Below are 13,547 nucleotides of genomic sequence, written 5' to 3'. Positions count from 1 at the left end.
GAAAATGCAAATAGTGTCCCCCCAATTATATCTGTGTATTGAAGAATTCAATGCATTTTGTCCCCAGCTGATTTCTCTGCTTTATAATCCATATCAATTCTAAAGCTTAGAGTACCAGAAACAGGAAGAAGCTAAGAATTTCCCACTTTAAAGAGGAAAAATTTGGAAATTTGAAATGCTTTCATGAGAAACTTGGAATGTTATTACTATCTTCTGTGTCTGAATGTAAAGGCCTTTATCTTTATTTACAACCAAGATTTGACCCAAACAAACAAGAAGCAAGAGAGAGACATAAGACTTTTTTCTTTTTGTAAAGTTTATAATAGCTTATTCTGTAGAATGTACAATCTTTTACAGAGGAAAAAAGTTAAATGGTTGATAATGGGAATAAAATATTTGTAGGTAATGATTATTCAGTTTAAACTTATATGCAATATTATTTTAATATGATATTTTTAATTAGGTAGAAAAGTGATTACATGAGAAGAGTGTTGTTAACCCCAGGCTATGGCCTCTTGAAGCCATTTTATCCCAATTTGCTGTTCCCAATTATTCGTTTGCATAGACTGTTCCATTCTGTGAAGATTTTTTTTTTTTTTTTGCACGATGTTAATCACCTGGTCATGGAGGTCTGAAATAACATGAGAAGTGTCATTTGAACGAGGATAAAGTTAGCCTCCCATTGCCTCTTTCCTGCTCTTGAGTTATAAATTCTGGGATTCAGAATAGAAGTCAAGGCCTTTGGAACAGCCAGTGCTCTGTTTTTGATTGACCTCAGTTGTTCTGTGGGTCAGCAGGCAATAGCAAAGTGGCTGGCTATATGTAGGGATGAGTGAAACTAATTAGTTCTGATAGGAATCAAAGGTAGGATCTTGGCATTGCTAGCATTATCCTCCATGCCCCTCCCCCACCCCCCCTCAGCAGCACACTGGTTGTGGAGTGACACGTGAGAAGCTGGCAGGTCCAGCTTTTTTTTTGGCCACAGGGCTCACCAACACCGGTGTCCTAGTGCATCTCAAAAGGAAAGAGCTGAAATGACACATCTCATTCCACCACTCATCAGCCCTGCCTCGTAACATTTGACCAATGAATTAATATCGATAAATTAAAGTCACTTTTAGTTGGGGATGAGCTTTACATTCTTAAAACATTTAAGGTCTAATATCTATTTCTTCAAAAAAGAATATATAGAAAAAGATGCATTATTTAAAGAGTTTATTAGCATAAGGCATTTTAGAGCAATCTCTGTTTCTTTCGCTCAATAAAAAAATGGGTTTTCTTTTCTTTTTTAAAATCAAAGTCTATATTTATTGTTATTTTTTAAGTATTATTTATTTATTTATTTATGTATTTATTTTCAGGAATAGAATATAGTAATTCATCCCTTATATATAACATCTAGAGGTCATCTCAACCAGTGTCCTCCTTAATGTCCCTCACCCCTTTAGCCCTTTCCTCCACCCAACACCCTGCCAGCATCCTCAGTTTGTTCTCTGTATTTAAGAGTCTCTTATGGTTTGTCTCCCTCTCTTTTTATGTTATTTTTGCTTTCCTTCTCCTATGTTCATCTGTTTTGTTTCTTAAATTCCACGAGTGAAATCATGATTATTTGTCTTTCTCTAATTTATTTTGCTCTGCTTAATGCATGCTAGTTCCATCCATGCTGTTGCAAACAGCAAGATTTCATTCTTTTTGACTGCTGAGTAATATTCCATTGAATATATATACCACATCTTCTTTATCCATTCATCAGTCAATGGACATTTGGGTTCTTTCCATATTTTGGCTGTTGTCAATAGTGCTGCTATAAACATTGGGGTGCATGTGCCCCTTTGAATCTGCATTTTTTTTATTCTTTGGATAAATACCTAGTACTTCTATTTCTGGGTTGTAGGGTAGTTCTATTTTAATTTTTTGAGGAACCTTCATACTGTTTTCCAGAGGGTTGCACTAGTTTGCATTACCACTAGTAGTGCAAAAGGATTCCCCTTTCTCTTTATCCTTGCCAACATCTGTTATTTCCTGAGTTGTTAATTTTAGCCTTCTGACAGGTGTGAGGGGGTATCTCATTATGGTTTTAATTTGTATTTCTCTGATGATGAGTGATATTGAGCATTTTTTCATGTGTCTGTTAGCCATCTGGATGTTTACTTTGCAAACGTGTCTATTCATGTCTTTTACCCATTTCTTCACTGAATTATTGTTTTTTGGATGCTGAGTTTGATAAGTTCTTTATAGATTTTGGATACTAACCCTTTATCTGATATAACATTTGCAAATATCTTCTCCCATTTTGTCAGTGGCCTTTGAGTTTTGTTGATTGTTTCCTTCACTGTGCAGAAGCTTTTTATCTTGAGGAGGCCCTAATTTTTGCTTTTGTTTCCTTGTCTCTGGAGAAATGTCAAGTGAGACATTGCTGTGGCTGACGTCAAAAGAGGTTTTTGCCTGTTTTCTCCTTTAGGATTTTGATGGCTTTATTTAATACTTATTAAAATGTACATAAGATACATTTAGGTCTTTCATCCATTTTGGTGTGGTGTAAGAAAGTGGTTCAGGTTCATTCTTCTGCACGTTGCTGTCCAGTTTTCCCAGCACCATTTGGTGAAGAGATGGTCTTTTTTCCAGTGGATATTCTTTCCTGCTTTGTCAAAGATTAGTTGACCATACGTTCATGGGTCTATTTCTGGGTTCTCTGTCCTGTTTCATTGACCTACATGTCTATTTTTGTGCCAGTACCATACTATCTTGATGATTACATCTTTGTAATACATCTTGAGATCTGGGACTGTGATGTCTCCAGCTTTGGTTTCCTTTTTCAGGATTGCTTTGGCTATTTAGGGCCTTTTCTGGTTCCATTAAAATTTTAGGATCGTTTGTTCTAGCTCTGTGAAGAATACTGGTGTTATTTTGATAGGGATTGCATTTGAATGTGTAGATTGCTTTGGGAGATATCGACATTTTAACAATGTTTCTTCTAATCCATGAGCATGGAATATTTTTCCATTTTTTTGTGCTTCTTCAGTTTCTTTCATAAGCTTTCTATAGTTTTCAGTGTATAGATTTTTTCACCTCTTTAGTTAGGGTTATTTCTAGGTATTTTATGGTTTTTGGTGCAATTGTAAATGGAATAAATTCCTTGATTTCTCTTTGTGCTGCTTCATTATTGATGTATAGAAATGTAACCAACTCCTGTGCATTGATTTTATATCCTACAACATCATGGATCAGTTCCCCTTGTCGATTTGGGTGCCTTTTATTTCTTTGTGTTTTCTGATTGCTGAAGCTAGGACTTCCAACACTGTGTTGACTAACAGTGGTGAGAGTGGACATCCTTGACCTTAGGGGGAAAGCTCTCAGTTTTTCCCCATTGAGGATTATATTAGCAGTGGGTCTTTTGTATATGGCCTTTATGATCTTGAGGTATGGTCCTTCTAGCTCTACTTTTTTGAGGGTTTTTTTTTTTTAATCAGGAAAAGATGCTCTATTTTGTCAGATGCTTTTTCAGCATCCATTGAGAGGATGATGTGGTTCTTACTCTTTCTTTTATTATGTGATGTATCACATTGATTTATTGGTGGATATTGAATAAGACCCACATCCCAGGAATAAATCCCACTTGATCATGGTGAATATATATTTTTGAATGTATTGTTTGATCTGGTTGGCTAGTATCTTGTTGAGAATTTTTGCATCCATGTTCATCAGGGAAATTGGTTGGTAGTTCTCCTTTTTAGTGGAGTCTTGGTCTGGTTTTGGAACCAAGGTAATGCTGGCCTCGTAGAATGAGTTTGGAAGCTTTCCTTCCATTTCTATTTTCTGGAACAGCTTCAAGACAATAGGTGTTCACTGTTCTTTAGCTGTTTGGTAGAATTCCCCTGGAAAGCCATCCAGCCCTAGACTCTTGTTTGTCGGGAGATTTTTGATTACTGATTCCATTTCTTTACTGGTTATGGGTCTGTTCAAATTTTCTGTTTCTTCCTGTTTCAGTTTTGGTAGTTTATATGTTTCTAGGAATTTGTCCATTTCTTCCAGATTGCCCAATTTGTTGGCATATAATTGTTTATAATATTCTCTTATTATTTGTATTTCTGTGCTGTTGGTTGTGATCTCTCCTCTCTGATTTGTGGTTTTATTTATTTGGGTCCTTTGCTTTTTCTTTTTGATCAGTCTGGCTAGGGGTTTATCAATTTTTGTTAATTCTTTCAAAGAACCAGTTCCTGGTTTCATTGATCTGTTCTACCAGGGGTTTTTATGGTTTCAATAGCATTGATTTCTGCTCTAATCTTTATTATTTCCCTTCTTCTGGTTTTATGCTTCATTTGCTGTTCTTTTTCCAGCTCTTTTAGGTGTAAGGTCAGGTTGTGTATTTGAGATCTTTCTTCCCTCTTTGGGAAAACCTGGATTGCTATATACTTTGCTCTTAGGACTTCCCAGAGGTTTTGAGTTGTCACATTTTCATTTTCATTGTCTTCCATGTGATTTTTAATTTCCTTTTTAATTTTGGTTAAACCATTCATTCTTTAGTAGGATGTTCTTTAATCTCCATGTATTCATGATCTTTCCAAATTTTTTATTGTGGTTCATTAGATTTTCATAGTGTTGTGGTCTGAAAATATGCACGGTATGATCTTGATCTTTTTGTACTTATTGAGGTCTGATTTGTGACCCAGTAGGTGATCTATTCTAGAGAATGTTCCATATATATTTGAGAAGAATGTGTATTCTGCTGCTTTAGGATGAAATGTTCTGAATATATCTGTTAAGTCCATCCAGTCCATATGTCGTTCAGAGCCATTGTTTCCTTATTGATTTTCTGCTTGGATGATCTGTCCATTGTTGTAAGTGGGTATTGAAGTCCCTTACTACTATGCTATTATTATCAATGAGTTTCTTTATTTTGTGATTAGTTGATTTATATATTTAGGTTCCTCCGATTGGGGGCATAAATATTTATAATTGTTAGATCTTGGTGGATACACCCCTTAATTGTGACATAATGCCCATCTTCATGTCTTGTTATGATCTTTATTTTAAAATCTAGTTTGTCTGATATAAGTATGGCTACTCCAGCTTATTTTGATGACCATTAGTATTGACTATAGATAGTAGGTTTTATGGGTTGAATTTTGTCTTACTAAAATTCATATGAAGCCCTAATGCTCAGTACCTCACAGTGTGACCTTATTTGGAGATAGAGTCTCTACATGTGTAATCAATTGAAGTGAGGTTATTAGGGTGGGTCCTAATCCAGCATGACTGGTATGCTTATAAGAAAGGGCATATTGGAACAGATGTGTACAGAGGGAAGACATTATGAAGATATGTAGGGACAAGACAACCATCCACAAACCAAGAAGAGAGATCTAGCCCAGATCTTTCCCTCATAGTCCTTAGAAGGAACCAATCCTGTTGACTCCTTGATCTTGGATTTCTAGTCCCTGGAGCTGTGACACAATGCATTTGTTGTTGAAGCCATATAGGTAGTTGTACCCTGCTGTGTTAGCCCTAGCAAACTAATATGCACAGTTGGCCAGTGTCCAGGGCTCTGTAGCTCAGGATGTAGCATATAACCATCCTCTGTGAGGGTGTTACTACATTTCAGTTTAAAACTCAGGAGTCATGTCAATGAACACACAGCTATCTAGTGGAAGAGCTTGGATTATAATATGGGTGTTTGATTCCAAGTTTAGTGGGTTTTCCTCTCCTATAAAACAACTTCAGGAAACTAAGGGATTATATATTATCTTAAAAAGGAGAAAAAATGATTATAAAGCACTCATTTAGTTACCATCCAAATTTAACAAATGTTAACATATTGTAACATTTCCTTCAAATATTTTCTCAAGAAATAAATCAATTAAGATATTTCTCTTACATTTCTGTTTATAGATCGTTCTGTAACTCCTCCAAGGTAAATGCGACCATTAATTTGGTTTCTATTCAATCCATATTTTAATATTTTTACTATATTATCTAGTAAAAATAATTCTGCACAATGTAATGTTACAATGGAAATCACTGAGCATTTTTGTGTGTGTATGCTTGTAAGAGCTTTCTTTGGATTAATACTCCTAAAAACCAAATTGATAGGTTAGGTAGGCACTTCTCCATTTTTAATAAATATTGTCAATTTGATCTTTAAGTGGGTGATATCAAATCATACTCTCACAGTGTATGAGAATTAGTTTTTCCCCATATCCTTGGTATTTTCATATTTTAAATTTTTATCAATTTGATATAGTTTGCAAATATACATATGTATATAAACACACTATACATGTACATGTATAGATATACATATATAACCATAAAGAGCATATAATATTGCTTCCATGTTTAAAAATTATATGTGGAAGGTATTATACTTTATGTAGTCTACTGCAACTTGCTTTTTGCACTTAATATATTCATGAGATTTATCTAAGTTGATATATGATTTTCTAGGTCACTCATTTTCACTGGTATGTAGTAGGTCATTGTATAACTATATCATGGTTGATTTATGCATTCCCCTCTTGATGGATATTGAAGATATTTACGATTTTTCCGGCCATGGCAATCAATACTGCTGTGAACATACTTGCACATGTCGCCTTGTACATACATGTAAGACTTTCTCTGTTTTCCCAGGAATGGAATTGCTGAGTCAGGATAAACACCCCTTTAACTTTACAAATACTAATTGTTCTCTCAAATAGTTAAATTACTTTGCAAACCTATTAGCAGGGTATGAGGATTCCCATTACTATACATCCTTGTTAATAACATTTGGTATTATTATATTTTATACTGTTAATCTCATAGGTATAAAATAATAAGTCTGTGTATGCTGGTAAACTGGCAATAGAAAAAAAAAGTTCTAAATGGCAGCACTTGTCCATTTGCCTAGTGTAAATATTGCCATCATGGCGAGTTGCAAGTTAATAACATGACCTCACTTAATGTGACAATATGGAGCTGGGGAGAGATGGGTACAGTCATCTCTAGCATGACGATTCAAACTGGTTTCCTTCCACACACCACTGGTCATACTTAGATTTCTCTGATTAGCAGTTAGATTGATCATCCTTCCCTATGTTTTTTCATCATTTGTGTTTCTTACTCTATGAAATTCCTGCTTGTGGTTCTGATCATTTTTCTCTTGGGCTGTTGGTCTAGTTGTTATTGATTTGTAAGAGTTCATTATATATTTCAGATACTAATTATTTGGTTATGAATAATGAGTATCTTCTCCCACCTCATCCTAGCTTTTCACTTGTTTTAATGGTATATTTTTGTGGTGCAGAAGTTAAATTTAATGTAGGCTAGCTTATCATTATTAGTTTTTTTTTTTTCCCTCAGTGTATTTAAAATGATTTCCTACCCCAAGTCTATAAATACTTTCATGAATTTTATTTTAAACATTTTAAGGTTTTTGCTTCTATTTTAACATTTAATTCTCTTGGAATTATTTATGGAATGAAGTAGGGATTTTGTTTCACTTGCTTTGATAATATTTGTTTGGTGTCATTCATTTCTCATTGATATATATTGTCCTCCCACTCATAAATCAAATGTGTAGGCTGTTTATACGTTCCTCAGTTGGCTTCATTGGTCTGTTTACTTATTTATGCATAATTACCAAACTGTGTCAGTCTATAGTGATAAAGATATCTACCCAAACCCCATCTTGTTCTCCCACACAGTTATTTTGGTAATCTTGGTGGTATGGTATAGTGCTTAAAAGTACAGTGGGGACAACCTGGAGAGGAATCATTGTTCTGTTTTTCTGAACTTGAATTCAAGATTTTAATCTCTTTGTGCCTTAGCTTTCTCACAAGTAAAATAGGGATGAAGTAGTATCTACCTTGTAGATATGGTTATTATGGGTATTAAAGAATTGTGTGTGAAATTTTTAGAAAAGTGCCCAATTCACAGAAAAGGCTAGTAAGAATTTGCTGTTATACTGTAAGCATACTCTAGAGTCAGTTTATCAGGTCTCATAGAATAAATATTCTACCAGGATTTTCATTGAATTTGTATGTTAATATGGAGAACAATTGACATCTTTGTGATACTGAGTTTCCCTTTTCCTACAAATAGCACATTTCTTCATATATTTAAGTTGTCTTTATTTTTTAAAGTTTAAAAATTTCCTTCATGATACTCATATAGATTTGTTGTTATATCTCTTATTAAATACCTTTCATTCTTTGCTGTCACTATAAATTGTACCTTGAATTTTTAGACATTTTCTTTGATGTGAGTTTGCAAATCAGTTTAAATCTTATAAAATGTTTAGATTTTGATGATAACTTTATTGAAGTCATGGATACTTTGGAGGAGAATTTTTCTGCTTATAACATTCCCTTTATGAAGATGGTAGATGTCTTTTAATTCTTTTTAAGTCCTTGATTAATGGCATGCAAGATATGTTAGTGTTATGCCTGGGTACCTTATAGTTTTTTATTGTGAATGAGATCTTTGTGAATGAGACCTTTTTATTGTGAATGAGATATTTGTGAATGAGATTATATTTTCTATTTGAGTGTAACTGTAGATAGGGATGTAGTTAATTTTTGTATATATTAAAAAAATTTTTTTTAATTTTATTTTTGAGATGGAGAGAGACAGAGCATGAGCAGGGGAGGGGCAGAGAGAGGTGGAGACACAGAATCTGAAGTGGGCTTCAGGCTCTGAGCTGTCAGCACAGAGCCCAACGCGGAGCTTGAACTCATGGAGCGTGAGATCATGACCTGAGCTGAAGTCGGACACTCAACCGACTGAGCCACCCAGGCATCCCTAATTTTTGTATATTGATCCTGTTGTAAAACTCTATTAGTTTCTGCAGTTTCTCTGATATTTTCTTGAATTTTCTAATGTAGATAATTATATCATCTACAACTGATGACAATTATGTCTTTTTGTAAAAATGATTTGTCCTTTTTAAATAATTTTTTGATGTTTATTTATTTTTGTAAAAGAGAGAGTACAAGCAAGGGATGGGGGCAGAGAGAGAGGGAGACACAGAATCCAAATCAGTCTCCAACCTCTGAGCTGTCAGCACAGAGCCCAACCTGGGCCTCAAACCCACAAACCATGAGATGTGACCTGAGCTGAAGGTGGATGCTTAAATGACTGAGCCATCCAGGTGCCCCTCATATGTCCCCCTTTTTTTTAAATTTACTTTTGAGAGAGAGAGAGTGTGAGTAGAGGGAGAGAGCAGAGAGAAAGAGAGAGAGAGAGGATCCCAAGCATGGAGCCCAATGTGGGGCTCAAGCCCAGGAACTGTGAGATTATGACCTCAGCCAAAACTAAGAGTTGGACATTTAATGGACTGAGCCATCCAGGTCTCCCCATATGTCCTTTTAAAAATTATTATTTTTATATTTACTGGGAAATCTAATGGAATGTTGAGCAGTAGGAATGGTAGAAAATAATTGTTGACATTTTTCTTTGGTAGTACACCAAAACTGATGGTGCAAGGTAAAATCTGAAATCCTATCAATAACCCATTTGTAGTCTGTTATACTAATATCCATTTGCACTTTGAATAGATTCTTTGAGCTGTGCTTGTTTTTTGTTTTATCACTGTGCATTATCATTTGGAAAATGTTGGTTCACTGAGTTATGTAGATATTCCAAATGACAAATTTCATTATACAGCATCCCCCCAAAATTTCATTCATTAATATAACTACCAATATCATCAGAATAGTCTTTAAATAGCAGGGACACTATCAAGTTCATGGCCATGATCACAAGTTTTCCAAAATTCTAATTTTCACTGAAAACTTAAATTTTATCAATTGGCAATGAATATTGTTAATTGTCAGTTTTCCTTAAAGTCACAGACTCACTATGTTATTTTTTGAAAAAATGAGTACCAAAACCAAATGTTGATAGCCATAAATTCTCTATTAGTCATTCTTTCAAGTAAAAATGGTGTTCCATGAAAAATGGCAACTCATTTTGCAATTCAAAGAAACAGTTTCCTCAAGATAGCCCGAGCATGTCAATATGCAACAGAAAGTGCTTTATGTGTACTTCTTATTTTGTTACAGTGAATACTAAAAAGAAACAGATTATCTTGGTTTAGATTTAATAAAATTAATAATACCACCACTTCATGGAGGTCATTCTTAAGCAACATTGGCTTTCTGGAGGGCTCTTTTCTGTAAGTGGATGAAAATAAAACAAAAAACACCAACTCGTACAGTTTAATGTCAGTGCTTTGGTTTTAGCAGTTTACCCACCAGTGTTATTGTAATTTCAGTACAAATGTCAACATAATTAAAGTGGTAAATAACATCTTAATATTATTATAAATATAATTTTAATCTTGTATATCTTTTTCAATCTCTTTAAGTTTTCAGTGTTATATTTTATGTGTTTCTTTCAAAAATAGATTATTGCTAAAATGAAAAGTATCATGTTTGATGGTCTTTTATTAGGTACTTTTAATCCATTTACATTTGTTGCTATTGCTGGCTTATTTGAACTTAATTCCTCTCTTTTATTTTCTACTACTTTGTTGTCTGTTTTTTCTTTTCCCCATCTTGTTTTCTGACTTTTATTGTTGTGACATGGATTGATATTTATTTTTCAACTTTTTTCCTGCTACTTTGAAAGTTTGATATTTGATTCTGGTTTTTATTATATACATTTTTGTTAAACAATTTAATATCATCATTTTCACTGTCATTATATCTTAGCTTTTCTTTTGTATTATATTTATTTCCCTCTGCTTCATTCTGACTGAACACTTTCATCCCTGCCTTCAGATTATTTCTCACTTTGTATCTAGTGAATCATTTATAACCTATATTGACATTTTTATTTTAGCTAAGTTTTAGCTAATTTTTAATTTCTAAAAATTCTAATCGCTCTTTTTTCTTATCTATTCTCGATTCATGTCTGACTTTTAGTTTCATAATTTGTTTTTCCTATTTTATGAAAATTATTTCTCTCTTCATTTCTTTGAGGCTATAAAACATGCCTACATGAAAATCAGTTTTGATGTTCCTAAAATTGATTTTATTCCCTTAGCTCTGTTATTTATCATATACTTGAAATTTTAGTTTGCAATTTCATCTTGAATAACAATCCCTTTCCATATTCTCTGTGCTCATTCTTTCCTGTCTCTGGGCTTCTTTCTTTCTTTCTTTCTTTCTTTCTTTCTTTCTTTCTTTCTTTCTTTCTTTCTTTCTTTCTTTCTTTCTTTCTTTCTTTCTTTCCTTCCTTCCTTCCTTCCTTCCTTCCTTCCTTCCTTCCTTCCTTCCTTCCTTCCTTCCTTCCTTCCTGAGAGAGCCAGAGTGTGAGCAGGGGAGGGGCAGAGAGACAGAGGGTGACACAGAATCTGAAGCAGGCTCCAGGCTCTGGACTGTCAGCACAGAGTCCAATATTGGCCCTGAATCCACCAGCCCTGAGATCATGACCAGAGCTGAAGTTGGATGCTTACCAACTGAGCCACACAGGCTCCCCCTGTCTGTGGTTTTGAGGAGGGGTCTACACAGACTTCTTATCTAGAGCCAGGTTTCATATTGTTGCCTTTGTACTCTTGTCCCATGATAGTGGAGATTCATTTATGATCTTTTGGGCATCCTGGCTGGGGTCCTACCTGCTTGGCTGTTTCTGGCTCCTTGATAGTCTCCCCTACCCGCTCCGCCCAACCTCCCCACCCCCCCCCCCCCCCATCCAAGTATATTGCTTCATATAAGCCAATGTCCCGTGAAGTTGCATAGCTTTTCAGCTTCCTTTTAATGTTTCTGATACCTTATTTCAGGTCTCTTGTTTAATGCACTTAGTCTGGCTCAGCTATTTCTCCACATCCTACTGTGAATCAAAATCTCAACTGCTTTTTTCAGTTTTAAATTCTCCATTAAAAAATGAAAAAAAGAATGCACTATTGTGGACTCCTTGCTCCCCTGAATTCATATGTTCATGCCCTATGTTCATGCCATATGTTCATATGTTCATGCCCTAACACCCAATGTGATGGTATATGGAAGCAGGGCCTTTGAGAGGTAGTTAAGTCCAGAAGTAGTCATGAGGATAGTGCCCTCATGATGGGTTTAGTGCCCTTATAAGAAGAGGAAGAGATGTGACAGCTTTCTCTCTCCAGGACCATGCACTGAAGAAAAGGCATGTGAGCAAGTGACAAGAATGTGGCCTTATGCAAACCAGGAAGTGGACTTTCACCAGAAATGAATCTGTTAGTACCTTGATTTTAGACTTCCCAGGCTGAGAAATAAATTCCTGTTGAAGCTACCCAGTCTATAGCAGCCTGAGCTCAGACATGTACTCTAGACAATTCTGGAAGCTGGTTGATCTAGTGCCTGTAGCCCCTACTTACTGCTGTTTCTCTTCTATTTCCAGCTCTTTGTGTGTATTTACATCTTTTTTTAAAAGATGTCCACGTTTTAAATATTTTTTTAAGTATACTGTCAGTACTGTGTGTGTGTGTGTGTGTGTGTGTGTGTGTGTGTGTGTGTGAGATGGAAAAGGTTGGAGCATTAATTCAAGCCACCATCTTGATTGGAAGCCTTTAGGCTATTTCCTTAGGAAGTTCTATTAAGTAAAAATGTAAGCTCAAATGGTAATACAACAGAGATAGAGGTACAGGATTAATTAGTAGAATGTTTAGGACAGGAGCAATTATGCATATTGAAATCTCTGCAGCACTGCCACAATGTTTCACATGAAATAGCTACTTATTATCCATTAAACCCCTGGCATTTGCAGATTTAACATTTGTGATTTTGAATTTTCCCAAGTGACCTCCAGAGGGCCGTGAAATTTTGCTGCTCCCAGCATGTGCGTCTCATGGTGACTTTGTGGTTCTCTGTTCTTTATCAAGTGATCTGTATTGCATACCATTATCAACTCTTCACAACTGATTTCTTTTTATATGTGGAATAGAGGTGACACATGATTTAATAAAAATTTAAAAAGTGGTAAACTTACAGCTTGGACATCTAAAGGAAACAGGTGATTTTCAATATAATGTCATTCTGAAGAAAACTAAGAACCTTCGCAAAATATTCTGAAATAGTGAATTCAAGAATATGTAGAAGATTCTGGAAGTATTCCCAAAGAATGTCAAATATCCACTCTAAATATTTGTTGATTGGAAATAATCTGAATTGGTCTTAGAGGTTGCATGTGTGATATGATTTGAGAAGCAACAGGAAGACTCCACTGTACCTAAATTCTTCCCCTACTATCAGTAGGGAATATTTTATCGTGAGAGATTAATTACTTTGTGCTAAGTATTGGCCTCTCTCTGAAGGCATGTATTAACATTTATATTCATCTGTTACTGTGAAGGGAATAAGCACATAGTCACCAACACTTTAGGCTAAAAGTTTTCAGATCCCTGGACCCATCACTTTTTGAACATCTCTTATGCTCTTATGTGCCAGAGACTCTTCTAGATATTTTATGGATGACACAAAGATGACATATAGGTACTTGTCTTTTGGGGATTCACGGTTCAGTGGAAAAATGGATGGAATGAAATATTAAGACATAATGAGTGACAGTAATGTAATGAGTGACATTTGTAT

This window comes from Felis catus, chromosome C1, assembly GCF_018350175.1.
Source record: "Felis catus isolate Fca126 chromosome C1, F.catus_Fca126_mat1.0, whole genome shotgun sequence".
Lineage (NCBI taxonomy): Eukaryota > Metazoa > Chordata > Mammalia > Carnivora > Felidae > Felis > Felis catus.
The sequence above is the reverse complement of the archived record's forward strand: the minus strand, read 5'-3'. Positions refer to the sequence as shown.